Source organism: Cavia porcellus, unplaced genomic scaffold (assembly GCF_034190915.1).
Source record: "Cavia porcellus strain 051 isolate PalLab524CR breed Dunkin Hartley unplaced genomic scaffold, mCavPor4.1 scaffold_13, whole genome shotgun sequence".
Lineage (NCBI taxonomy): Eukaryota > Metazoa > Chordata > Mammalia > Rodentia > Caviidae > Cavia > Cavia porcellus.
The window spans coordinates 19148368-19173032 of record NW_026947496.1 but is presented as its reverse complement, the minus strand read 5'-3'; the positions used below and the strand labels follow the sequence as shown (position 1 = coordinate 19173032).

Sequence of the window (24665 nt, the reverse complement as noted above, 5' to 3'; positions counted from 1 at the left end):
TAGCAGCATCTGTTTTTGAAGAACTCTTGTTAGGCACTGGTGTCAGGGCTTTCCTTACCTTCATGTATTTAATCCTCTCATACGATTAGTATAGTTGATTTTCCCTGTGTTACAAATGAGAGAATCTACGTTTAACGTGGAGAGGCACTCCAGTTCTAGTGTAATCAGGCTTCAAATCCACACCATTCTGACTCCAGATCTTATTCCCAGCCATGGTGCTGCTGAGCCAAGTAACACAACACCTGTGACCTCATCCAGTCACATGGCTTTAAAATCAGTCTACCTGGTGGCTGAGTTTCCAATGTCCGCTCCAACCCAGACCCTTCTCAGGCCCAGGTATACAACCACTGCCAGCATTGCCCCTTGATTTGCTAGCAAATCCCTCAAACTTAAATCGTGACTGGTCAGAGCCCCAAGGCCACCCTTTCCCTTCCTGTGTGTGTTCCTCCCTCAGGTCTGCTTCTCAGTCAGGCATCTCCAGTCACTTACTCAGGCCACAGTGTGGGAGTCAGCCCTGACTCCTCTCTTCCTTTCACAGCCCACATGCAAGTCATCAACAAATCCAACAGGAGGACTCTTACATCCAGAATCCAACCCACTCTTTAACCCCCACAGTTATTGCTCTCTTCAAAGCTATCAGAGTGAGTCAGCCTTTGTCACTCCTTTGTTTGAAATCCTCTGGAGATTTCTTTTCTCATGCAAAGGGTGTTATTATAAAGTTATTGCCTCTCGACTCCAAACCCATCCTTCCATACTGGGTTTTATGTTTCTGGGGCTGGGCCCCAGAAAACTCCTTAATCAGCAGGAGCCCTTTTGGTTTTGACCAGTAGGGGGCGCTGGAGAGAGACTATGCTGCCAGGAACGGAGAATATGTCCCATCTCTGCCTTGTGTCCTAAGGACTTCCTGTCGGCCTGCAGCTTCTCTGAGCAGCAGTCAGCCTCACTACCTCACTCTGACAGGAACACAACCTTCGTGAAGCAACAGTGGAATTCACTTTGCAGTTTTTCCCCAATCAGAAGCAGCCTTTTCATGCCTCTTCTAGGACACTGGACCAGCTACCACTGCCCTCTCTTGAAGGTCTGGGCTGCAGCCCTGTAGGAGCTTCTAAATTCTAACATTGTCTCCTTGATTCCTCAGTCCTGAAGGCAGGAGCAACATCCTATGGTTGTTGTCTAAGACATTTTAGAATTCTCTTTTTACCCTCTTAGGTCCTGGTTTATTCCTAAATAACAATTCTTCATATTAAATTAGTACCATTGAATTAACTGGTGTGGCTTCTGTCTCTTGACTGGGCCATGAGTCAAAGCCAAAGTCCTTAAGGTCATACATGACCCAGCTTCCCACCACCTTTCCTGTCTGAGCTCATTCATTCTCCCTTTGCTTATTCTCTTCTGGCTCCTCTGACCTCTTGCTATTCTGTAAACACACCAACCCCTCTCCTGAGAATGGCCTTCACGCTTTGCCTGAAACACTATCCCACAATTGCGCCATCTTCCATCTGGGTCACTCTAATTTTGGTATCCCAGCAACCTTCTGTGAGGCCTTACCTGAATACCCTGCCCAATCCATGTTCCTTCCTACCACCTGACAATTCCTATCTTCTTAGTCTGCTTTGTTTTTTCCACAGCATTCATCACTATATTAGTTAAGTTTCAGTTACTATAACAGAATACCTGAGATAATCATCTTATAGGAAAGACTCATTTGGCTCATGGCTTTAGAAGATTCAGTCCATGTGGCTGGTCTCTTTACTTTTGGAGCTGTTCAAAGGTGGCTCATAATGACAGGAGTTATGCCCAAAGAAGCTTTTACTTCCTGTCAAATGGAAGGTAAAGAGAGCCTTATGTCCCCTTCAAGGGCACATCCCCATTAATCTAACTTCTTTCTGTTTCCAGCCACCGTCTCCTAAATGTGCCATCTCCCAGGAGCACCACGAGCTGGGAGAAAGTCTTTAGAGAACAAATTTAGACACTATCTGGGAGTCTACTTGTTTGTTAATTTGTTCCCCACTCTAACTAGAATATAAATTCACACGATGGGTATTTCCCATACTTTTGTGATTTTGTAATAACTATATCCTGGACTTTTCCTTTTGTTCTTTAAATTGCTGGACCTGAAAACATCTATAACAAAATTTAGGAGCTCCTAAATCTGGGGCATCTCAGCCCTAGCTTCAGTTTCCACTTTAATGGGTTTTGAATGACAGCCTGATTTTAGTAGAATACTGTCCTGAGAACTAAACTAAGGCATTTGCTGTTCCATTATGAGCTTGGTTCATGATGGAAGAGTCTGGAGATGCAAGTTGTTGGCTTTTTGTCATCATCTATCTGTGTGGAGACTGCATCTGCGGGGGAGGGGAGTCTATTGTGTGGGCTGCCAACCTCGCTTCTAAGTGATGAGACAGGCGTAGCTCTCTAATCCAGGAAAACTAACATAATGTTCAGACCAGGAAGGGGCAAAAGAAGATTTCTTACATTAGCAACTTCTGGAGATCTAACTTCACAGGGTTAAAGACTGAATTGACCCTAAATCCAGCGCATTACAGGTTCTACCTTGCCCTGATGGCTTGAGGGTGAGCTCCCTGGATTACCATGGCAGCTGCTGGGTTCTCCTTACTGTGATTCATCTGTTTAGTCTTGTTTGCCCTGGATTCCAGCCACCTGGGTTTCAGAAGGTGCTGAGCTGGCTGATGTTCTTGGCCCCAGAACACAAGTGTGACTGGTGCCATGTTAAATGCTAGTGGCAATTATGGCTGCTGATTTGAAAGGAAGCTGAACATACTGGCTTTCATCAGGTCAGCTTTGCTTGGCCACATGCAACTTTCCACTTAGGAAAACGAGGGCTGAATTCTTGGGCCAGGCAGGCTCTTTCAAGGTGTTGTGTTTCTGTTCTCAATGACACAAGACAACTCCGTGAAGTTGGGGGCTGTCTGCACTGTCGCTGAACTTTGGTACCATGTGAAAGGTGAGTCTTAAGCACGTAAAACCTGTGCTCCAAAGGTTTAGATGCTGTTCATTTTTTGGCTCCAGAATTTGTCCAGCTTAGAGATACTGTGACATTAGTTTACTGTGCTGTATTTGAAACTAAAAATTTGAATTATGGTTTAACTCTCAGAACACAGAATGCATGCCGATGGCAGATAATGAGAAAGTATCCTCAGAATCCCAGCACTCTGCTAAGGGAATACAACACTGAAGGCTTGGCTGTTGCCCTCAGGAAGCTCCCACCATATCTAGAAAAGTATGAAGAACACTAAGAAGCATACAAACATATTTGAGCATTAAAATGTTTATATAGACTAGAGTGCTGTAGAAACGCTCTTGTCTATATATAAGTGAGTACATAATTTTTGACCTGTGTTTTCTTTCTAAGAACCCACTGGAATTTGAGGTAGCCTTGAGAAAAGAGTAGCATTTGAATCGATAAAGAGAATGGGAATGAATCCTAAGATCACTGGCTCCTGAAAAGGTTTTGTAGCAGGACTAAACATAGCACACACAGCGTTATGCAATGGATGAAATTGCTCCAAAGGAGTCATTAGAAAGTGAGATGAGCAGATGGGAAAGGACAGAGCCTTGGAGGGCACCCAATCTGGTTGAGTAGACTGGCTATGTGTGTAAAAAAGAGATATGCCAGACTGTTGCTTGTGCAATTTAAAATATTGAAAAAGATTCAAAAGGAAATGGATAAAGAATACCTGGCAATGGACCATAAAGGCCAAATAAAAGATGCAAAAGAGTTTTTGGAGGAGAAAGGAGATAGTAAGGCTGGCTTTGGGGAGGAGTATTGGGGAGAGTAAGTCTTAGAATAGGTATGAACAAGGGAGAGAGGCAGGCAGAGAGAATTGAAGGGGACCTTGAGGTAAAGCGTGCTCTAAAAAATCTCCAGTTTCTTGCTGAAAAAATAGGTGGGTGTCCAGCCAGCTTTGGGGTCTGTAACTTATATGCTGGGGAAGGGACTCAGGGAAAGGTGAGGAACAAGCACCAGGGTACTGAGTACTCTCCAGGGCCAACTTGCATCTGGATGGTGTGAGCCCGTGGTAGGCGGGCTCTGAAGGTTGCAGATCCTTCCTCCCTTCTTGGCTATGTCTTGGGATTCAAGAGGTCAGGATTGGGAGAGATGGAACTGACTAGAAAGGAAAGCCATGAGCAATGAAGCCTGGTTGCCACTGAAAACCACATTTGTACAAATGAATATCAGATTGGGGGCTACAGGGAGAGGCTGTTGGTTGGCAGATGGTTGTTGGGGACAGAGCCCATCTTGTGCCAGCGAAGTCCTAGGGAGACCTTGTTGGCCAGCATGTCAGTGAGTAAAAATTAGGGAAGCTATGGGGGAAAGCATTACATTATGTGCTTAGTTTGATACTTCTCTACATTGTGGAAGTCACGCTGTCACCAGTAGCATGAACGACAGGATGGGTGTAATGAACTCAGAATATCTTAGGACAGAATATTCCCCAATATTCTTTGGACTCTCATTGTTCCTCCTCAAACCTTATCGACTACCCTTTGGTTAATATTTGCATAGATTTTACAGAGGTTGAAAGAACAGGGATAACACTTAGTTTGGAAGCCCAGTCCCATCATTTTCCAATTGTGAGATCTTGGGCAAATCGGCTCACCATTCACCCCTAATTTTTTCACCTGTGAAGTGGGAATAGGGACGCTGTCCTGATAGAAGAGGAGCGTGTGGTGAAGACGAGTGTTAGGTTCCCACTGGTTGAGTGTTTCAGAGTGAGCTAAGGCCCAGTGCTCAGCCTCGTTCCCTTTCGTCCATGTATCTTCTCTCTCTTCCCCGTCCTTGACTTACGTAGTGAACATGTTGGCTTAGGTTTGTGGGCAGAGTGTGGAGTATAGAGTTCTGTTAGCCTGCAGCACGCTGGTATTTTGTTGCTAGTTGTGTCACTTTTAAGCACAGTAAGAGAAAGAATTAGCCCACGAATTGGGCCATTTGGTAAATCCCAGCTGCCTTTTGAGGCCCGTCGGGATCTTTCTCGCCTGGATTCTCACCAGCCCTGATGACAGTCTCCTCCCCTATGGACTGAGTTGGGGTGACTGTGTGCTGACTAATATGGCCTTTGGCTGGGAGAGAAGCAGGGAGCGTAGTCAGGGGCCTGAGAATGGATGACGGTTGGTGATGTGGGAAACTGAGGCAGTCTGTGAGCCCCAGGTATGGGCCAAAGCTACTTGGTCTCCAACTGTTTTCAAACCAGCTGACACATTGAAGTCTATTGGGGAAACTTAAATAAATCCAGGCAGTAAATAAATTCAGGTATATTTGGATGATTTTTTTTTTTTTTTTTGGTACTAGGAATTGAACTCAGGACCTTGTGCTTGCCAGACAGGTGCTCATGCCGCTAAGCCATATTCCTGCATTTGGAAGATATTAAAGAAAGGAAAGACAAATTCTCCAAAAGGTTCCATCTCACCTTTCACTTTTTATATAAAACAAGTTTGCTTCTCGAATTCATTTTTTCATGAGGTATTTTAGTAACACTGTGCTCGTTTGACAACTGTGACATTTCCTCTTTAATATTCTATAAAGTTCAAGTCCTAGCTCCTTGGCATTGGGCGGTTTGGCCAGGACTTTGTTTTCTCTAATTTAATTTCTCTAAAGTAGAAGTGAAGACAGGATTGGCTGAAGTGAAGAACTCATGCTACGTATTTGCCTGACAGGTTTTTCCTACAGATCTAAGATCCTTACCTCACTGACAGAATAGTTGGGAGGACACACATTAAGAATTGATCCTAAATTAGCATTTCCATTGCAGAAATTTGACAAGTAAAGTTACCTTTTAAAAATAGTATTTTTTAAAGAATTAAGAGTGTCATACCACAGCAACATGTGCACACCCATGTGTATAGTGGCAAAGTTTATAGTATCTTCATCTTGGAAACAAACCAAATACCCACCAACTGATGAATAGAAAAAAAAAAGACGTGTTTTTATATACAATAGAGCACTACACAGCCATAAAGAAGGATTAATTTGACACATTTATAGCTAAATGGATGGACCATGAGAACATACTCTTATCTGAAATAAATTGGACACACACATGTAAATATCACATTATCTCTCTGGTGTGAGAAACTGAAAGTGTAAAAAAGAACCAAAATGTATAACATCATTTTGAAACAGAGGAAATTGTTCAGAAGTAAAGGGGAATAAGGGAGAGGAGAAGAGGAGAGAAAGGAAAGAAAAAGAAAAACAATGAGAAAAGAAGGATAAAATGGAAACAAAGCTTTGTAAATAAGGAGGGGAAGAAGGATTGAAGGGAGGGAAGGGGAATGGAAAAAAAAGAGGTACCAGGATATATTATGTACAGGTACAGATTGCCTATGATGAATGTGATCAATGTGTATATCTAAATTTTACCTATAAATTTAATAATAAAAATAGTATCTTTAGATAATTGTCTTATGGTGATAAAGTGAATGATTTCACTGTAACCTATTCAATTTTTTCATATTTATTTCAGCCTTTTGGGGATCAAATTCACATCCCTATGATATGGTGGATTACATTTATTGACTTACATATGTTGAACCATCCCTGCATGCCTGGGATGAAGCCCACTTACTTGGTCGTGATCTTCTTGATGATTTGCTACATCCTGTTTGCCAATATTTTATTGAAGGTTTTTGCATCTGTGTTCAGTAGGGAGATTGTCCCGTAATTCTCTTTTTTAGTTGGGTCTTTCTCAGGTTTTTGTACTAGAGTAATATTTGCTTCCAGGAATGATTTAGGAAGAATTGCTTCCCTTTCGACTTCATTAAAGAGTTAGAAGAATATAGGCATTAAGCCTTTTTTATATTTCGTGTAAAATTCTGCAGTGAATCCGTCTGGGTCTGGGCTCTTTGCAGGTAGGGACTTAATTACATTATCAATTTCAAGAATGGCCAGGATCAAGAAAACTGCCAACAACAAATGCTGGAAAGGCTGCGGGAAAAGGGAACTCTCCTGCACTGTTGGTGGGAGTGTAGACTGGTGCAACCATTGTATAGGTCAGTCTGGAGATTTCTCAAAGAGCTGGGATTGGAAGTCCCATTTGTTCCAGCTATTCCACTTCTAGGCATATTCCCAGAAGAACTAAAAACATCATACCTCAGTGATATATGGGCACCCATGTTTATAGCAGCACAATTTGTAATAGCCAGATCTTGGAAACAACCCAAGTGTCCATCAACTGAGGAATGAATAAAAAAGCTGTGGTATTTTTATACAATGGAGCACTACTCAGCTATAAAGAATGATCAGGTTGATATATTTATAAATAAATGGAGGCAACTTGAAACCATACTCATAAGCGAAATAAATCAAACTCACATATATAAATACCGTATAATCTCCCTAAGTGTAAGAAATGATAAGTGTATATAAGAGTTTATAGTGATCATGATTCCCCATTACATTGCTCTGAAGCCTTATAATGTCTTCATTCATTAGTTAGAATGGTTTTATCCTACTTTGTTTGATTTTATTTTCTGTGATAGTATAAACAGCTATTTTAAAGAAAACAAGACATTAGAATAGCCAGTGCTGATTTGATATCATCTTACTCTGAAGTCCTACTATGCTTTTGTTTTTCTGTTTCCTTTGGTTCTATTCCATTATATCTTATTGGATATTATTATGTGTGATAGTATTAACAAATTTTCCATGGAAAATGAGATAATATAGTAGCCATTGCTCATTCTCTGCTATTTGGTTCTGAAAGCCCTGTAATGCTTTCACTCTCTTGAATGGTTTTATACTGTTTTGTTATGTTTGATACTATTGTATATGAAGCTATGCTCAACTATTTCAAAGAAAGAGACATTATGGTAGTTACTGTTAATTATGGGTTATCTTGTGGTAAAATGCTGTGTTACTTGCATTGTTCTGATCTGATCTGCATTGTTATGTCCTCTTTTGTCTTAATCTCTTTAAAACAAAATTTTTTAAAAAAAGAAGAAGCAACCAAAATGACACGCTGGGTGTGGTGGCACACACTTATATTCCTAGCACTTGGGAGGCTGAGGCATAAGGATACCATGAGTTTGAGGCCAGCCTGACATATGTAGGGAGACCCCTGTCTCCAGAAAAAGCAAATAAGAAGCAACAACCAAAATTAGCAGAAGGTTTCATCTTAGAGAACATTATGATATAAAATTTTGCACACACAGACAGTAAAATCGCTTGTGGGGGAGGGCTATCATTTTGGTGCTCATATGCAGGAAAGAGAAAGCATTATTTATTACAAGTTCACTGTAGGCATCTCTTACTGTTTGGCTTCTGTATCCAGTCTTTTCTCCCAGAATGTGGGAGCCAAATTGATTTAGATAAATCCATCACTCTCTGAAATCTCTATTCTTCTCTGCTGAAAGTCAGGAACCTAGTTGATCTCTTTATCTCCAAACCCACTATCTAAACACTATTAGAATTTTGGAGGAAAATAAATATAGAGAATAAGAATATTTCCCCCTCCTCCTGCTTATGAGAAACCATTTATGTAGAAAATTAGGAAAGCCTGGAAAAGAATAGAAGCAACAAAATGACTCAGTATCAGAAGTATAATTCTGAATTTTAATTTTCTAGTAATCATCTGTGTCAGGGAGTAGAGAACACCCTTCTTCTCTTCCTTTTAAGCCTCTTCTTGCTGCCTTTGTTTGAAACCTTCAGAACTAAAAAGAAAAGAAAAGAAAGAACATTAAAAAGGAGGTTGATAGCTCCAAATGTTGGTTTGGATGCCTGTCTGTGTCTGGCCAGCACGTTTTGTGTGCATTGCAATTTTCTCATTGCCAGTTTTCTGCTCCTGAATCTGGGTAGGTCATGGAGCCTTCTCGTGGTAGCCAGCTTCTTGTTGGTCTTCTCAGGCACTGGTGGATCTTCCAGGAGTGTGGTTTTTCAAGGTGACATTTGTAGCTGTAGGATCCATAAAAGCGTGTGACCCATCACCAACAGTAATTTGTGTCCCTACTTACTGAAGGAAACATCTAGTTGAAATTCAGTTTGAGGTCTAAGCATAAAGAAAAGTCAGAACTAAAAATGAGGCTGAATTGATGGCCCACATTAACTTAAAAAATATATTTCCCCCCAAGTGCTCAAAAAATAACCACCATTGCTGTCTGGTGTCCAACCGAGTGTGCAAGCAAAACAAAGCCAGATGCTTTCCATGAACTCCAAGGCTTCCTTATGCAGCAGTACCGTGACCGCTTTCCCTCCTGCACTTATGTTCTATAAATGAGCTCCTTCGGTTTCCTCTGCACTTGGTCTTGGGATTGCAGCCACCAGTGATGAAGGAGCAGGAAGTGGAGAATCTGGTCCAGTGCTGGGTAAAGTAGTAGCAGTGCGAAGGTGGCCCGCAATCCAGTCTGCCCGCCTGTTTCCTGCTGCCTGACCATGAATTCTCATCCAGGCTGTGACTTCTTCCAAAGCAGCTGTTTGCAGGTGTTTCCCTCAGCTGGCTTTCTGCAAAATGGCATCAGCTCTGATAGGTGTTGCATTCCTAGTGTACTAGGCAGCTAAGTGATTTAGAATATTTTAGAAATATAATTGGCAGTCAAACAGGGCTAGGCTCTTGGCAAAGTCAGTATGGAAGACAACTGTGGCTGGAGACACACTTGTTGAAGGTCAGGCCTTAAGATAGAGAAATGACTGCATCCATATACTTTCGCTAAGGATGAACTTCAGTGACTGATATTCTAAACAGCTATCAGTCACTTTGGGTGGGTGACCAAAACCTCCCTGGCCCTTCCCTTCCAGGAAAAGTCCTTGTTCAGTCCATGTATACTTCAGACTTGTCTCTCCTTTGATCCTGCCTCACCTCGTACTTTTGCTCTATAAAACTCCCTTGAGAAGTAGGGTCCTTGGGCTACCCATTTGGGTCCTCCTACTGTCTCTTAGACAGAATTTATCTTTTTCTCAATAAATGCTTCATGCTCTGAACCTCTGTTGTTCCTAGAATTCATTCTTTGATTTTTAGAGGACATGAACTTGATGTAGCAGACATCTACCAAGTCAGGAGTTATATTTCCCTTACATTATTTGGATTATTTGGAGGTCCTGCCTCATCTCTATCCCATCCCTATGTCGCTAGAATCAGATAACTACTGGGCATCTATAAAGGCATGAGAAAACAGCTTCTGTTTTGAGATCATGAGCCTTCTGGTCCTCATGGCAGGTGGCATCACTGTGTGAAGAAGAGGTGGCTTCCTTCAGTGGGTGCAGCCAACTCAAGGCAGAAAGAGGACTTGGCTTTGGCTCCTTCTATAATCTTTAGCAGGTTATATGGGATGACCCAATCAGAGTACCTGATGACTCACTAGAAGATATTGTGGGTGACTTTTAGATCATGCATAGATAACTGTCTTGCACGGAGTTCTGAATGTCCTGGTTATGTTCTTTCCATTCCTGTGAGTGAGGGCACAAGGTAGCTTCTTAGACAGGCAGACAGATGTCCACTGCGAGAAATTCCTGACCAAGAGGACCAGAGAAGTGAGGGCTCCTGCTGAGACATCCTTTAACTGCTTCTATAAATCCCCCAGTGATGCTTGATTGAGATTTAATTTAGTTTTTAAGTCTTGAAAACCTGGATACAGTGTGTTTGTGTAGACTTGCACCATTTAAGAGGTTCTTGGAATTTAGATCTTGCATGTAATTTGCTACATTAGCTTCAGGCAAAAATATTTGCTTTTTGGTCCTTTGTGGTTTAAGTTCCTTCTCAGCATTGACCTGGCATGTTAGAGAGAGCCATGCTGTGGAACGCCACAGGGTGGGGAGCTCAGCACAGAGTCCATGTAATACAGCATGTACTGATGGCAACTTTTCAGATGGGAGACACTCAACTTGATTTTCCTGGTTTATTTGGTTGGTTGTTTATGTATTTTGGTTATACTACAAAATTGAAGTGAGAAACTGAAGCTGATATGATGTAACTTTTAAAATGTCAATTAAAGTTGGGAAAATGTTCTCTTGATACATCGAATTAGATTAGCATATTGCTTTTTTTTGTTGTTGTTCGAAGTGACTTTTGTACTTGTCTAATCTTTGGCCAAAGCTGGCCGTCTTTGAGGTGAATGGACCCACGATGAGTTATTGAAACCAAGAATTTGGCTGACTTCTTGCATTCTCTAGAGAATTCAGCATGGAAGAATTATTTACTGAGTAATTGGCTCTAATCTCTGTATATTCTTTTGTGAAGAGAAAAACTATGTATTATGCTCCTGCTTTATGAGAGGGATAGCTGAGACACAGAAAAGGAAGTGTAGTGGTTTGCCTTATCTATGGTTTCACTTACCTGTAGTCAATTAAGGTCAGAAATTATCACATACAGAATTGCAGAAATAAACAATGCCTAAGTATAACTTCCAGTTGTTTTGAGTGGCGTGATAAAATCTCAAGCCATGCTCCATCCTGCATGGAGATGAACCATGACTTTCCCCAGCATCTCCATGCTGTGTAGTTATTTGCTCATTCATCATTAGCATCCCTCTGAATTATCAGATTACAGTGCTTGCCTTCAGTTAGACCTTATTTTCCTTAATAACGGCCTGCTGGCAATTTGGATACACCAAGCAGTTGGAAGTGCTTCCATTAAGTGGAAACACTTACGGTACAGTAAGGGATTTTGAGAGAGCAAAATCACAGTCACATAACTTTTATTACTATACATTGGGATAACACTATACTTGACTACTAATTATTGCTATTGACCTCTTATTGTACCTAATTTATAAGTGAAACCTTACTGTAGGTGTGTATGTGTAAAGGAAAACAGCATATGTAGGCTTTGGTACTATTGATGGATTTGGTACTATTGATGGATTCGAGCACCCACTGGGGTCTTGGGACATATTCCTCAGGGATAATGGGGGATGACTGTGACAGGCTTAGTCTTGTGGTGAATCCCAAAGCAGTATCGGGACATTCAGAGGTTCTTCTAGGAGGATAAGTAGTTTATGAGGGCAGATCCTGAACCACAGTAAGTTTAAACTATTCTCCCTCAGTTCAGTGAAATGTGGAGCTTCCTTTTCTCCTGTTTCTGCAGCATTGCCAACCTCTCAGTGGAATCTTCAGTCCCAGTGTGGATGCAGTAGAATGAAGCCATATAGCAGGATTTTGTTCTGACATCAACATGGAAGGTGAGAATCTATTATATTTTAAATTCTTCCTTTAAAAAGTCTTAATTTGTCCATTTCATGCAGCACATGTGGCTTACATAGCACACAGAATTATTGGTATATATGATAGTATACGTGTAGCTCAAAATACTGTGTAAAAATGATATTTTACAGTGCTATATCTTTGAACATTAGCATCTTGCCAAGAGCATTGGAGAGATAAGTAAGAGTGGAGATTGACTCAGGGCAGAGTGGATTCGCATCTCCCATCACTGGCTCACTCCAGGCAGACTATTTGCTTGCTGGGTGAAATGGTTAGTCGAATTGCTCACAGACATGGAAATTTTCTCTTCTTTTCTTTCTTTTTTGTGCTTCTTATCCACACTCCGTGCAGCTCTTTTCTCTCTCCCCTGGCAAATACAATTGAAAGTAAGTTCAATATGCTTGTAGTATCATTTTACTGTATGTTTTACCCATGAGGACTCTAAGTCCACCAGTGTCACTGTGAAATACACAAAAAGAACAAGGTCCGGAAAAAGGGAAGTTCATTGCTTTTCAGGGCTCCTACGTAGGAAAACTCACTGATGGGCTTCTTGCATTTTTTGGAAGGATCAAACTAGCACTGGGACATGGGTTGATTGTTAATGCCGCAGTAATGCTTTACAGTGAGGTGTTAAATTGGTGAAGCCAATGAGATCAGTCTCCTTTTGGAAATACAGGGCTTAGTGTTCTAATCTGGGATGCACTGCTCCAGGGCAGCACTAGTTATAGGCAAATATAACACAGCTAAAAGCACCTAAGGAAGAATTCTCAAACTTCCACAGCTGAGTGTTATAGAACAGGGTCTGTATAAAATGGGGTCTTCTTTATGCCCTTTTTAGAAGACCGGCTTTCTTCTTAGTTACCCCAAAGCATCAATACTCTATAACAGTGGTGGCAAATCCATGCACATGAGTCCCAGTGGGCTTTTTGTATCACTGAAAGCTCAGAAAGGTCTGCCATCCTTGCTTTATGGCAATTGCAGTTAGGAGCTTCAAAGAAAAATCACAGATCAGGAGAAAGCCCACTTGGGAAAAAAATTGTCTCAGAATCTTGCTCCAAGACCATCTGGTTGGTTAGTTGCCTGTTTGCTCCCAGATTCATTTCTCATTTTCCCTGCTCTGTTTTATATTGCATGGCATGGACCCCAATAGACTACATTTCCAGATGATCTTGCCAAGTGTTTGCTAGCTAAGTTTGGCCAATGAGAGTCATCAGATGTAGGGAAAAGGAAGCGGCCAAGGTATTTCTCCCTTCAGTTGATTGCTTGGGACAATGTATTTGAGACTAGCTAAGGTGTTGTGGCTTCCTGTCATTGATAATTTCTGGATTAGCTTACAATTCCATTTAGGTTTCTACAACTAAAAATTGTATAAGCTTATGGTGTACATCCTGACATTTTGATATATGTACTGTTTAACATTAAATCAAGCTAATTAACATAACATATAAATGATATCCTTACCATTTTTTTAAAAAAATTCATTTGATACCTTTGTGCCCATATTCACTTACCTCCATTGAACTCCATTGAACTCCATTGAACATTGATGTGGATTGTGTTTGTTGTTGTTGTTACTTATTTGCTTAACCACTGCCTGACAAATGCCCATTCCTGTTCAGCCTGTGTTTGGGAGTCTTGTCGTTGGTCTGATGGACTTTTCCCTAGCTCTGACCTTAGATTTAACCAATACTTTGCTCCTCATGTACATCCTTGTGCTGTTTTCTGGTTTTCCACTTTGATGGTAGGGTACTGTCGTCCTGTTTGTGATACCTTGGTTTTGATGCTTTAGTTCCTCCACTTATTCCTTCAGTTCTGTAGGCACAATTGGTGTCTGAGCTGTGAGATTCTAGGTGTATTAGTTGATGTTTTAGAGCTGGGACAAAATATCTGACACATGCCAGTTGAAGGTTTATTTTGGCTCATAGTTTTGGAAGTTTCAGTTCATGGTCGCTGGATTTAAGGTAGAAACATCGCAGAAGAAGAGTTTGGCAAAGAAAAGCTGCTCACTTCATGGCAACCAGAAAGTGGAGAGGGTTAAAAAGAGCTAGAAAGGAAGGTACTACTTTAGTCCCTGAGGTCACACTCTCATGATTCACCCAGATATGCCCAGATATGTGCTTTACTAATCTCTTAAGTATCTTTTAAATTCACATTTGAGATTCACATCATACCAGGTTTTTAACCAGATGAGTCCTTAGATATTTGACTCAACTCCCAATTTTTACTTACATAGCTTCCCCAAAGTCACTGGGAAGAGAGGACAGAAAGGAAGTTTCACGCTCCTGCCTACATAAACATTGTATCACCTTATTTACTGTAACATGTATGAGAGATTAGAAACAAAGACTGAAATATTGATCACCCGATGACCCTTCTCATTGCCTGGCATTTTTGCCTTCAAGCGAACATTATACACTGCTGGACTCATATTTATTGATTGCTACTAAGGGCAAGTTTTAATGTTGCATGCTTTATGAAGGACACATATGAATAAGAAATGACCGATGTCCTCAAGACACTCTTTCTTTAGGAAGGCAGATGTTACATACACCAGTGATTCATATATAGTATATGTCATATATATTCTGTGCAAGATAGAAAACTGTAAGTTCTATAAGAAGAATGTAGCTAAAGTGTTATTTGCACATGGAGGAGAAAGTTGCCCTGGCTAGGCAGTATTAACTACCACCTGCATGAGGGGGTAATAAACCTTGTCATGCCGGTGGTATTTAAATGAAGTAAAAAGCACAGATATTTGAACATGAACAGCTGGTGGAAAGGCATGTAGGAGGAATGATCAAAAGCAAGGAAGGCTGATTACGTGGAAGACGAGGCAGCAATCACAATGATAACAGTCATAGCTTGAATTTAACACCCTCCTACCACGTATCAAAAGACCCACTAAGTGTTTCTGTGCTTTGTCTCAGCCTGTAGATGGGTGTTGCATTTCTACCTTGCAAATGTGGAAAGTGAGCTTAAATAACTTTCTAAAAGTTACCTAGTTAGCAAATGGTACAGTGGAGAGATTCTACCCAGGTTTATCTGATTCTCTGTAGATTGTTAACCACTAAGCCAAAGCATGGGATTTATCTTTACATTTACTATAAATAACATATGCTATCAAAAACAAAAATTAGGAAAAATGAAAAGTCCCAGATATCTAAAAACATTATTACCACCACATCCTCACTAGAGCAGAGATCTAGAAATTTTTTTGATCCAATATTTCATTAATGCAATTTTAAGCATCTCCACATAATGAAATAAAGATAAAAATTAAAATATTTTAGAAACACAAAACTGTATTTATTTATTAACACTTCAGAAACCATTTTTCCTTTGTACAAAATAGAGGCTTCTAAATATTTATTGCCGAATTTAGTAACACTTTATCAGACCTGAAATGCCTATCTATAGGTCTTTAATGTAGACACACAGTGGATGTTGCATTCAAGTTCCATGTGCTTGTCTTTCGAATTCTTCCTAATCAAGATGATTTTGTGTCATCACTAGTTAACATCTCAATTCACGATAGTTACTTCATTGTCTTTTTCCTACTGTTTACTTTGCTTTTAATATTTTGTAATATTTTCAAGATGTGATTTCTTTCTATAAATTGTTTAGCATTTTTTAATAATTTGAGGATTAATTTAGTAAAGATTACACATTGTAATGCACACAGCCATTTAACTAGCATGAAGAAACAGCGGAATGCTCTAAAATGTAGACAGTAAATGCAGGGCCGAGGACAGACCCTGTTCCTAGCCTCTCTATGGTCTGAAATGCTCCTGTGTTGCTCAGGAAAACTTAAGTACTGTAGACTGGGTGAAGGTTGTAGGTTAATCTGGCTATAAGAGACTAGTTAATGAATCTTAATTAATTAAACATAAAAATACATTATAATAGCCCAATGATTTAAAATTCTGCAGGCTTCTACTGCATTGAGTCATCAAAACTGAACACTGTACCCATCTTAAAATGTAATTTAAGCTTCTGGAGAAAAATATAAAGAAAAGAGGTATAAAAATGTTCAGATAATGTCATTTCCTTTAGAAAAATCTAAGATATGACTCATAATGCCTGAAAAAATTTTTCCTGGAGTCCCTTTGGGTATGACTGACTAAATGCTGTTCTAAGAGAAAGATGCATTTCATATGTATAAATATTCATTTCTATATATTAGGTTGAAGAATGCAAACATTTACAGGAAATTAAATCCTATTTTCATTAAACCTCCCCTGCTCAGAATCCTTACAGTAGATAGCCCTGACATTTAAATTGGAATCCACTCTTCTTCATTTTGTCGACCAAAGTAATACTGGGAAAGTCTGGGAATTAACTGTTTACTAAAGCGATACCTATCTATATCAAGTATGTTAAACCAAACTCCAAAGCCTTGTGGATGAAAAATCTCCTTCCTGTTAAGGCCATCGGGTTCAATTCCTGCTGGGATGGTAGTTTTTTCAATTAAATTTCCATTAACTTTTTGCCTCTGTGTCATTAGACACTAATTCTTATGTGCTGCCAAGATGAAAGAGTAAAAGGAAATACCTGATTCATGCATCACGTTGCTGACAAGTGAAATGTGACGATGACAACTTCTTAATGTGGGAGATAGGGAAGCCAGCAAGGGGACAGGTCTTTTAGACCTGACAGTGACCACAGCTGAGGAGGAGCGGCAGCTGCAGCAGGGAATGCAATTTGGAAGATAGCGATCATGCAGCAGAAGCATTCAGGATTCTAAATGGTGAAATGCAGCAGAAGAACTGGGCAGACAGAACAGAACAGAACAGAACAGAACAGAACAGAACAGAACAGAACAGAACAGGAGTAGAAACCTGAAACCCTAGAGGAGGGGGTACCCAAACAGTGTATTGATTGGGAGGGAAAATGAAGAGGTATTGGTTGTTTAAAAAAGAAATAGTGGGAATTTGAGTTGGTAGTTTGGTCAATGCATTGTTTTTAGTTAAGCTGAAGCACAAACAACTATATGTAAGATATCTAGAAGTCCAAGTGGCTAAGAGATGCAAAAGAGCAGGTCAATGAATGTTGTGAGAAAGAAAGGCTATGCATTAATTGGCTGTTAGTGTAACAAATTACCAGAGATAATCAACTTAAAAAGAATAAAAGTATATTTTGTCTCACCTTGTTGGAGATTTCAGACCATGGTTTGTTGACCTGTTACTCTTGGGCCTGTGGTGACTCAGCTGATCATGGCAGGAGTGCTTGTGGGAGGAAGCTCATTCACTTCATTAGTGGGAACCACAAAGAGAGGAATAGGAAAAGGCTGAGTTGCCATAGCTCTCTTTGTGATCACACCTGGCTTGACCTAAGACCTCCCATGGGCCCCACTGCCTAAAGGTTCCACCCCCTCCCAGCAGTGCCACAGGCTGGGGACCAAGCCTTTAACACATGACCCTTTGGAGGACATTTAAGATCCAAACAATAACAGGCTATAACAATTTTGGAAGACAACAGAATATAAAAGGCAAGAAGCAAAACCCCAAACATATGTTTGTGCAGAAAAAAATTAATAATGGATGATCAGGAAGGCAAGGCTGAGAACTGTTTGAAAAAAGTGCCCATATTCTTCCAAGTTTTCACAAAGGAAGAGTAAATGACTTTCAGAGTTTCATTACACAAATCTTAACCAAGCGAGCTTTAATGCATATACATATATGTATGTATTTTAAAAAAAAATAATAGAGACAAAAGAGGTTAAGGACATCTTATGCTCTAGGGACTTACATTTGGGTTTATGTTTAGGATATGCAAAGGCTTAGGTGATGAAATTTTAAAATCATTTCATGTTCTGAGGATACAAAGTAAAACACAAATATACACACGTTTCCCTACATTCACATGCATACATACATGCATAGTTTATATCGTATCGTATAAAAAAGTAGAACTCACTTTTAGTTGCCCATAATAATGTTTAATATTTACAGAGTACTACCCGTCTTTGTTTTAAACTCTGTACATGTCATTTATTCATTATGATTATTCTACTAGGGAGCTATTTGTTTCCTCCTATTTTACAGATGATAAAACTAAGGCGCAAAAATTTGATTCCAGGTCAGCATTCCCACCCCAGAGTCTGTGTTTGCAAACATGAACTCGATGGAATAACGGTCAATAATTCAGAAATTACATCTGGAATAGATTTGATATTCATATTTGACTGTAGCTTTGCTTGTTCTGAGAGTATTTGCTTCCAAGTAAAATAGTGGAACCCAAATTGAAATAAAAATTTTAAAAGGCTCATTTGACTCAGGAGGAACTGTTCCTATTTTCTTGCTAGGGGGGGAAAAAAAAAAAAACAAACCCACATCACTTGTTAGGCGGATGCAAAACGTCAGATTAGAATGAATTAGCCTTAGTGCTGCAAGGTCTCTTGACCTTAGCTCATGCCCAGTCTGTGTGCCCTGTGTGTCTGCGCTCTGCAGGCAGCTTCGCCGCCTTGAGCCCCCCAGCTTCCTTTCCCCTGTGCACTTGATGGCTTGAAAGCACCTGGTGCCTTCTGTCTAGACACGGTTTCGTTTGAGCTTTTCCTATGCGGGTGCTGACATCGTGGAGGAACCCGGCCCCTCTAAGCCCTCGTGTTCCTTTGGAATGCGTTTGGCCCCAAGTAACAGAAAATCCAGCTCACGGTAGCTTAAGCAAATAAGGGTCTATTTTTCTCTTGTAGCGAGAAGTCTGGAGCGCGGCAGCTGCCGATATTGGTTTAGCTGCTGGTGTTATTGGCGGTGGAGGCTTTGCAGCGCCTTGGCCGGTTCCTCGTGTTTCTGGTATGGCACTGCAGCTCCAAATGTGCAGGCAGCCGACACCAGCTGAGCCTGTTTCCTGTATCATAAAAGTGGATCTTCTTAAAAGCCCCAGTGCACTTCCCTGCTCCCTCCCGCCTCCCTCTGGGACTTGGCCTGGACTCGCCACACGGGCTGCCAAGTAGGCTGCGAATGTATTTGGGTTGCAAGGGAGAAGGAAGCTGGATGCATCTCCATCGACCTTTCAGTTCAAGGGATAGCCTGAATTACAGAATTATGAGATAACTGAGCCATTTTCAAGCTGATGTTATGAGCTGTATTAGACTACAGCTCAAAAATATTGCTTATTTTTTTCTTTTTTTTTAGCTCTCTTACAGAATTCAGTTTGATCTCTTAAACACTTGGCTCTAAAATCTTGTTTAAAATATTTTTCGTTGTCATGAAGAAATGACTTTTTAAGTAAGGATAAATTTCAAGGTAGCTCCTATCCAATTGAGCTCAAATTCCAAAATGTGTTCTGAATGAGATTTTACTGCATTCCTCGTGTTAGACTAATATTTACTTTTACATATACGTTCACTTGGATGAGATGTACTAAACATAATTCAAATAAAATTACTTTTTTCATGGACCTTTAAAAAAGTCAGCATTGGCTATTAATTTATGTCTCATTTTTACTCACTAGTACACATTTTTGGAAATACAAAATGCATTTAAAACAAAATCTGCAGTCCGATTTCCAGTGGGAAATTTAACACATATAGGGGTTAGGTTCTACAAAAATTCGATTTGTAAATAAGTGGGAACATTAAAATAGTCTTGAAGAAGAAACAAATAATACTTTTTTTAAAGGATAATACTACCATAGAGGAATACTATGCATAATGATTAGAGGTGGACTGTGGAAAAAGCAGTGACATATTTATCATCTAAACAGGGGCAGTTTCAAAGTAAAAGGGTGTTATTAATAACTAACCCAGATTGAGAGGCAGAAACCAGCACAATTTTAGGCAAAAGAGGAACCATCTTAATTGGAATGGGGTTTGAATCCAGGCTCAGAAATTATACAGTTTGAGAACCATGACTTTCATGATTTTATCATTTTTTCTGAAATGTTTATCTTGTACAATCTTATACTTCGATAAAAAGTCAGTAAAGGTTTCAAAAGTATGCACAATATGAGATTTGCATTTAAAAATATTCAGAAACTAAAAACTTTTGTTTCTTTATTGTTACCTGCTTGTGTAGTAAACTGCCAGTTGATGGTGATAACACCACTTCACCTTTTATTTTTTATTGGTATCGGAGATCGAACTCATGACTGCGTGCTTGCAAGGAAGGTGCTTATGCCCAGCCCCTACCACTTCACTTTATAGCTCGTTATTTTTTTGATACTGGTGACTGAACCCGGAGCCTTTGTGCTGGACTTCCCCCCGACCCCCTTTTAAAATTTTGAGACAGGGTATTGCTAGGTTGCACAGGCTGGGGTCAAATTTGAGATCCTTCTGCTTCAACCTCCTGGAGTGCTGCAATTATAGGGGTTTGCCTCCATTCCCTGTTTATTTTGTCCTTTAATCTACATAATGATACTCTATGGTAAACCTTTTAATCCAATCTTTAAAAAAAAAAAAAAAGAGAAATCATCTCTGCCAGAATAAATGATTTGGCCAAAAATTTTATGCCTGGTGTATGGTAGAGTTTAGATTCAAACCCCATCTAATATTTTCTCCTTTCTTATACAGCGACTTGGAATGTTATTATTTATCAAACAACATCTTTGTTTTTTAAAATACATGCTGAAAACATATGCTGTATTCTTAAGTGCATTTTAGAATTACATTTCAGGGCCAAATTTATTTCTGTAGGAATGTGCCTCTAATTTTACAATGGTGTCTTTGGGAAAATAAAAGAGGCTGTGTGGAATTTCGCTTTACTGCCAACTCTGTGGGAGAGGTGTAAGAATTATAAGCCTAGGATTTAAAGACAGAAAAAAGTTAGCAATGCCAAAGCACTACTGTTATCAACATAAGTAGCAAGGCACCTTTATTTCTAACAGGATCTCCAAGTGCCCTAAAACTTGCCACAATATCGTTCATTGTACAGTAGAAGTGATGTAACACAGGAAACATCCGATACCTCTAAGAGGAGTTTAGTTCATTACTCAAATCCCAGAGATACTGTTAGAAATGACCTAACTCAAACTTTATTCTGGAACTTTACAATGAGAATCCCATGTCATTTTTTAATATTTATATTTGAAATAACTTTTAAAATTCAGAGTCAATTTATCCTGTACTAACATAAAGATGCCACAAGTAAATAACAGCTGTTGAGCCACATAGCAACACCGCACAACGGTTCAGGACGCCGGGCAAAGATGAATTATGTTGATAGGTTATGAAGTGGCAGCATTATTTGTGCTTCTTCTTTCCACCATCAGTCTTGCCTTCTCCATTACCCACTCTTTTTTTTTAAATGATTCTCCTGAAAAATGCAAACTAGCTCAGTGCATTCATTTTCTTTATGTTCCTTTAAAAATAAAACACCAGAGCATAATTTGATTTAATCGTATTTCATCACTCATGACAATCACCACATCGAGTTATGGCTAGTGAAATCACTAAGTGTCTGCTTGGCTGTTACTGTATGAAGAAGGCCTGCTTTGGCAATGGAAGAATGTGTTGATCAAGAGCGATTTATAGCATCACAGACTCCATACAGAAATGTAGGTCCTGGCAGAGATGTATTTTTATCCTATAGTGGCTCTCCATTTTCTGACAATGATGAAGATTATTGCCCTAGATGTTCAAAATAGTGGATTAATCCACCCAGCTGGGTGAAGGCCATGGGTAACCAGGAAACGCGTCCTTTTATGGTAATTCCAACTCCAGTGGGAAATGTCTTTGTTGGTGACTTCAGCAATTGGTCCAACTCACTGGCATGGTTGTTGAGCATCAGGGACACACAACTCTTGATGTACAGCTAATCCGTGATGCTGGTGATATAGTTGACATTGCCAGAGGCCATTCTTTTATTCAGGAGATTTTGTAATATTTATAAGACCGTTTTGTTGAATGTTTCAAGGCACATAGTATGTTTTGTTTAGTTTCCTGAAGAGGCAGATGTTAGTATATCAGTGTTATAAGTGAAGCAAGTTTGGAGAGTTTAAAGTCACTTAAATCATACAACTAATAAAGAGGTGATGTAAGTTTGATGTTGTGTCCCTAGTCTCCGAGTTCACTGTTGTTTTCTTGAAGCTACAGTGGTATTTCTCCTTAAGAAACTCTTAGGGATGGACGATAGAAGACCATGAGCAGATAGATGCAAGCTCACATTAAGTTAGCCAGCATGTAGAAGTATAGGAGTGATGATTGTTGGTTTAACAAGTAGTCTGTGTCTCATTCTAGAATTTCTGTAGAGAGTGAGCTATAGGAGGTAGCTTGTTCAGTCTATTTCTTTCTGGAGATTTACATTTGTCCTTTGCTAACTACCCACCTGTACACTGTACACTAAATCCCTTTGCCCTCTTATGATGTTGAAGATTCACTTATTAATCAGAGGCATTTACGGGACACATATGTCAGATCCTAACTTTGTACAAAAATTTGGATGGTTCAGTCTCCTTTTGGATCTTCTTTAGTTTCCCCTTCTGTCTCCTGCGACCTTATTTCTCACATATAATCATGTACTGTGTAAGATGCATTGGTCGATAATGGACTGTGTACATGATGGTGGGCCCATAAGTTTACGTTGCCTACTAACATGATAGCCCTCTTAGTTTGTGTGGGTAAACTCTGTGTTTGCGCCACAGTGAAATTAACGTTATGTTTCTCAGACCATATCCCTGTCATTAAATAACATGACTGTAGTTGTAGAAATCATTGAATGAAAACATGATGTTTCAGTTTCCTATCACAGTGACAAAATACTAAGATAATAAGTTCCAGTTTAAAAGTTTAATTTTGACTCACAGTTGTAAAGGTTCGGTCCATGGTAGCTTGGCCCTATTTCCTTTGGGCCTGTGGTGAGCCAACACATCATGATGGGAGCACATTATAGAGGAAGGTCCTCAACTTACAGCACCAGAAAACAAAGAGAGAAAGAGGAAGGGGTAGGATTCCAGTATCCTCTTCAAGATTATGTACCCAGTGACCTAACTTTCTCTCACCAGGCCCTATTTCCTAAAAGTTCTGTCTCCCTGTAGTGCTGCAGGCTGGTGACCAATCTTTAACGTATGAGCCTTTAGGAGACATTCAAGATCCAAACAATAGCACACGAATAGCTCTTGACAAGAAGTCCTTTCTGTGTCTCTGGTACAACATCAAATTCTTTTCCATAGCACCTGGGTTTGTGTCTTATCTTTGTTCTTTACTAGTGGATAACTTTGATCAACTCTTTAGGCTTGCATGACAAATCAATTGTTTCTTAAGTGCCCCAAGAGAATATATTGATGTGGTGCAGCACAGACTTTAGATTTCAAATATCTGCCATCTCTTTCCTCTGGGGCCACTTACTCTGTAGATACTTTCTCCCTACTGAGTCACTTAAAAATATAATGATGAAGAGACATTTGGATTAAAACTATCTAAGGGACTTCAATTCAAGTGATAATAACTATTCCCTTTCTTCGTATAGTAGGGACTTTTCTGTACGATCTCATAGTATCTTATAATCTGCTCTCTGTAGAATTTGGAGTTGTGAATATCTATTTACATTCCCATTTTTCCTCTATAATAAGAAGCCATTGATAATATCCACAGTTCTTTACTAACATTTGCACACAATAAAGCCTTAATAATGTTAATAATTATGAAGGTACTATTTACTATTTACTCTGAGCCACTGTTTTAAAAGCATGCATATATTTACTCACTCTCTTCTCACATAAATAAAATTATCCTCATTTTGTGGATTCAGGAACTTCACTTTAGGGTTCTTAAGAACCTGGATGTCAGGGTCTGATGTCTGCAATGGGAATCTGGATCTTCTGACTTGAGACTGCTTTTAACCACTCCTCTTAACTACCTTTAAGACACAAACATTGTCACCGGAAATTTGAACAATAAAGGAAAGCATCCTTAAGAAAAAAATACTATTTTATGTATAAACATAATTCTGCCACCTAGAGATAACTCCGCTCAGCATTCTTGCTAATTCTGTGGGTGGTATTTTCTATGGCACAGTTTATACTGTAAATGAGTTTATGGCTATTTTTTACTTTTAGCGTATCATAATCATTTTTAATGACAAAAATATCCTTACATGAATGAGTGGATTATTATTTACCCAAACATTCTCCCATAATTGGGCACTGTGTTTTCCTTTCAGTTTAAATGATTCTGTAATTAACATTTTTATGCATAAATCTTTTGTGCATATTACATTTTTTGTGTGGTTCTCAGAAGAGAGTATTATTGATATTTTTTACACACATTGCCGAATTGCTATCTACAAAGATGGTACTAATTTATACCCCAGCAGCAGGGCTAGCTGGTTTGGAAGAAGGTGTGTGTGGAGATTGGAAAATGCTGCCTGTTAAGGAGGTGGCACGAGGAAGTGGGAGGTAAGCAGGGGTGGCCTTTAGCATCCGTGCTCTTTACCCACTTAGATGAAGCAGACAAAATGCCAAAGTTGCCCACAGTGGAAGTCCGTTCTATTGCCTCTGGCTGCACATCTTTTTGGCCTGAGCACCGGGACTCCTCCAGTCCTGTTCAGTATGGCAAGTCAGTAGGTCTTAGTTCATCCGCAGG

General features: G+C 39.7%; 1 long non-coding RNA gene across 1 annotated transcript in view; it reads left to right on the top strand.

Moving 5' to 3' along the window:
* Window positions 1-24665, top strand: part of LOC134478505 (uncharacterized) — a 100313-nt gene that overhangs the window by 33083 nt on the left and 42565 nt on the right. The window contains exon 2 of the long non-coding RNA XR_010051149.1: window positions 12033-12126. This is a non-coding gene — a long non-coding RNA (uncharacterized LOC134478505). The remainder of the gene's footprint in view (window positions 1-12032; window positions 12127-24665) is intronic.